Source organism: Balaenoptera acutorostrata, chromosome 14, assembly GCF_949987535.1.
Source record: "Balaenoptera acutorostrata chromosome 14, mBalAcu1.1, whole genome shotgun sequence".
Lineage (NCBI taxonomy): Eukaryota > Metazoa > Chordata > Mammalia > Artiodactyla > Balaenopteridae > Balaenoptera > Balaenoptera acutorostrata.
Window position 1 is genome coordinate 52,613,522 of NC_080077.1, and position 4,849 is coordinate 52,618,370.

A 4,849-nucleotide genomic window follows, 5' to 3' on the forward strand; every position below is an offset into this window, starting at 1 on the left:
CAGCTGATTCTCCTGATGGAACATTTGAAGCAGCACATTTATATGTCTAGGTTATAGCCTGGCAGCAATAACAATCTTCAGAATCAAACCTGTTGGCCTCATCAGCACTCAAATTACACTGCTCTTTGTGAAGCCCCCATCTGCTCTAACGGTGATGAAAATCTCGCCTGCCATGCAGACTGTGGAAGGGAAGTTGGAAGGGGACTTGACCATGCATCTGGAAAATAGCACTGTGACTCAGGTGGAATCAGAGTCCAGAAAATTAACGCAAGTTTCCCCCAAGTGAATGCACATTTGCCTGTTCTCTGCGTCAAGGTCAAATCCCACTTCAATGGATCTTTCTAGACTGTTCGAGCCCCACTCATCTCTCTTTTCTTTGTACTCTAATTGCAATTATAGTTCTCCCTACATTACTTAAGACTGATTATTTAGTGATTTATATGATTCATATCATTGTTCTATATGGGCTAAGACTATCTCTTCAGTTAGACTGCAAGGTCTCAGAAGTCAGGGACTAACGTCTATAGGGTCCTGAACCCAAAAGAATGGCCCAGTAATTGCTCCTTGACTGAAGGAAATAACCTCTGTGTGATGTGACCCATTATGACTCTGCCTGGATAGTCTGGAGAGGGGACCATCAGCCTTGGCTGAGCCTGCAAGGAGCCCCATCCTCATCATGCCTTCTCTTCCGTGGAGCATATTCAATTTTTGTGGTTTGTCAAAGAGAGTCAATATGGTGACCAACAGATTTTTCCATCCATTCATTGATTTATTCATTCAATAAAGATTTATTAAGCACCTGCTGTGTGCTAAGTCTTGTCAGCACTCTAAGAACTGAGAAACTTCTTGCTGGCTATTTTGGCTGAAATGGGGAAAACGGTTTAAAAGAGCTAGAAGAAAACTCCTTTCTTCTCAGACACTACCCTTCAACCCCAACTTTTGAGCAGAAGCACACTTCTGTAGAGCTTTCTTTCCCCGTGTTTATTCATCACTTCCTCCCATTCTCATCTCTCCTCCTACTTAAATTGCTGTCATGGGTAGGAGTGCTCCTCCCCTGCCTCCCTGGCTGTGACAATAGCAGGCAGTTGAATTTTCCTGTGTGAAACTCATTTGCTCAGGTCTCTGCTGGGCAGGCTGCACTTGCTATGTTGGATGAGTTCCAGCATGCTCCTCTGGATAGGATCTCATATGGATCAGGATTCCTCAGTGGGCAGAAAGAGGGTGGGGAGGGAAGAGGGCAATGAGGTGGGTTCTGCCCTCTCTGCCCAGGGCGTCTGATGAATTCTTTAATGAATTATAAGCAAGGAGCTCTGTCTTGGATATACCTCTACCCCCAGCCTAATAATTGTTGACCAAGTTTTGACCCTTCCAGGGAAAAGCCAGAGCCTCAATTGCCTGGGATGATCTGAGGCTGGTTTGGGGGTATTGGAACAGCTGCCTGCTGAGCTAGACCTCTTGGGAAACCTGAGGTCATGCTCTTGACAGCAGTGAATCCAATAGTGATGCACCCTACTCCCTTGCGTCCTTCATTTTCCTGCTAGAAATAAGGATATACTAGAAGGACCGACTCTTAGAGCCAAGATAGACCTTAATCACCTCTATTCCAGGCCTCCTTATTTCTCAGGTGTAGAAATTACAACTAGTCAAAGTGGTTCACCCAAGCAGACGGAGCAGTAGTGGCAGAGCCAGGGCTGTGACCAGGTCCCCTGACTCCCAGGCTGGAGCTCTGATACTCCATGCCATCTCTCACTATTCCCTTCTCCATCACTCTGTTCCCATACCTCCTTTTACTGCCTCTCCATCTATTCCTTCTCTCTTGACTGACTCATTGTTTTTCTTCTTACAATTTCAAAAGCAAAAACTACCAGTGTGAGAAGGAAGACAGCAAAAATGAGCAAAACTGACTTCCTCAACATTCTCCTAAACATCTTTGATTTGTCCATAGTATGCTAACGAATATTTCTTAGATACCAACCTGCTTAAGCATTCATCTCGTTGAATTTACTGTGGACTCATAGAAGTTTATTAAGTGGATTTCTAATAGAAAGAGCATGTTGTTTAACTTTTTTTTACTTTTTTTTTTTTTTTTTTTAGTTCAGACTTGTACAAGTGACAGAAATCCAACTCAGACTAGCTTAAGCATTAAAGGAGATTTATTGGATTACCTAACTGGGAAGTCCAGAAATTGATCTAGCTTCGGGTTTGACTGGACTGAGGAACTGCAGGGAGGTTGCCACCTGTGCCCTCTACCCATTTGTCTATATTATCTTCATTCTTTCCTACTGCAGACAGGTGTTCTTCATGTAGTGAAAAAAAATATGGCTGCCGGCAGTCCCCATTGACATACTTCCAAAAAGCAAGACCCCTTCTCCTCCAGCTCCAAACTGGTCTCAGAAAAGGGCTCTAATTGGCCCAGACTGGGGCACATGCCCTTCCCTGGATCAATCACTGTGCCCAGGAGAATGAGGTGTTATGATTGGCTGGGCCATCCCTGGTTGGGGAGCTAAGGTCCTGCATGCCACGTGGCAGGCTGTCTCCACCTCTCGATATGAAATGTATTCTGTAATTCCAGTTACAGTCAATGTCTTTATCCAGATTTGTGCTCTGACTGCTTGGTATGTTTGGGCAGTGGCAACAGTCTAAGACAAAGTCCACTGATTGCTCATGTTTGGAAACCAGGCTCTGAGCAGAGTTCAAGGTGGGGCAGAATGAGACAGTACAGCTTTCTGTATTGTTTTTGTTGTTTTTTCTGGCCTCGCCACAGCAGCATGCAGGATCTTAGTTCCCTGACCAGGGATCAAACCCGTGGCCCCTGCAGTCGAAGCATGGAGTCTTAACCACTGGACCGCTGGGGAAATCCCTCTGGTTTTCTTTTAGTTTCACACCATACCTCTTCTGAGAGGCTGAAAACCACTATAAAATGCCCTCTTCTACTGTCAAGATGGCACTGGATTTTTAAAAAAAATCTCCTTGCCTTCTTTTCCTACTGACTGTGGTGAGGAAGGAGAGCGGTAGAGAGGAAGACGTCTTTAACAGAGGTTGCTTGTTGCCCCCAGTGGTCGCTCTTCATTTCTTCCATAGCTATAGAAGTTTGCACTGGACGCCTGACTTCTCAGGATAAAGACGACATTTCCCAGCCTCCCTGATGTGGGGGAGAGGAGCGGCATCCAACTGAGGTTAGTGGCCCACGGGCTCACAGCAGGAATGTTGAATGGCAACTTCTAGGACCCTTGTTTTAAGAGAGAACTGGTGTAGGTGAGTCCCCACATTCCTCCTTTACTCTCACACTACTACTACGCTTCACTTCTGATGCCAGGTGTGTGGGGTTTGACACATCGAGCAACTCTCTGGCACCAGCTGGGTGTCCGACAATCTAACTCCACTCTGACACTACCTGGAGATAGCCTCAGATCCCACCCCCACTTCAGATGTCAATCACAAGTTTCAGCTTGTCACCTATACTTCTGACTGACTGGCTATAATTGGGGCTCCCATGACTCTCTCCTTGTGAATGGCTCAAAGAACTCAGGGAAACACAGTTACCAGTTTATTATATAATTAAGGATATGGTAGAGGATATGGATGAACAGCCAGATGAAGAGGAGAGGTCCAGAAGGGTCCTGAGTGCAGGAGCTTCTGTCTCTGTGGAGTTGGGGTACGTCACCCTCCCCCACATGTGGATGTGTTTACCAACCTGGAAATTCTCCAAACCCCTGATACTTTGGGGATTTTTATAAAGGCTTTGTATGATCAATTATTAACTCAGTCATCAGCCCCTTTCCACACCTTCCCAGAGGATAGGGGTGGGATAGAAGTTCCAAGCTTCTAATCATGGATTGGTCTTTCTGGTTACCAGCCCAAATCCTGAAGCTATTCAAGAACCCACCAAGAGTTGCCTCATTAGAATAACAAAATTCTTATCCAAAATTCCAAGGGCTTTAGGAGCTCTGTGTCAGGAACTGGGGTCAAAGGCCAAATATTAGAACAAAAGATGCTCCTAGTGCTCTTATCACTTAGGAAATTACAAGGGTTTTAGGAGCTCTGTGCCTGGACCTGGGAGGCAGAGACCAATATATATTTTCTATTATTTCACAAGGCCCTTTATCTTTCTCGCCTTTCTCCATCCTGCTGCTTGGAAAGTGGCTGTGATGGCTGGAGCTCCATCTTGAAAGAAAAGGACAAGGGCCATGCATAGCAGAGCAACAAGCCTGAGTCCTTGACACCATGGAGCCCCCTACCAACTCAGGCCTGCCCACTCAGATTTTATGTGAAGGAGGAATAAACTTCCATGTTGCTTAAGCTACTATTATCTTGAGATTTTGGTCATTCACAATTAAACCAATACCAATTGATTTAGTATATTTCAGGTGGAGCAGATGAGCAGAGGAATTCTATTTTGTACTAAAGGACAAGGGAAAGTGTCATATCACCCAGGAAGGGCTGAGTGTGTGATAGCCTGGAGTGAAAAGGGTGAAAAGCTGGGCAATCGTTTTGGGGGGTTGGTAGGAGCAATGCTACTTCCTAAAAGTAACCAAGGCCAAGGCTTTTGAACTCCCTTCTTTCTCTGCTATTGGTCCTTAATCTTAAACCAGTGCAAATCCCTTGAGCATTCAATGTCCATATTGGTAAACTAATAATAATGTTTTATAATGTGTTTGGCTTTTAGTTTCACAAGTAAGAAACACTGAACAATTAATAGAGAGAAAATGCAGTATCACAGCTTGAAAATTGAAATATACTTAAATAGTAATAAGAAAGAAGCACTCCAACTTATCGACAGTCTTCTCTTTTAAGCACTGTGCTAGGCTAAGTACTTTATAAACATTAACTCATTTAATTCTAACAACAA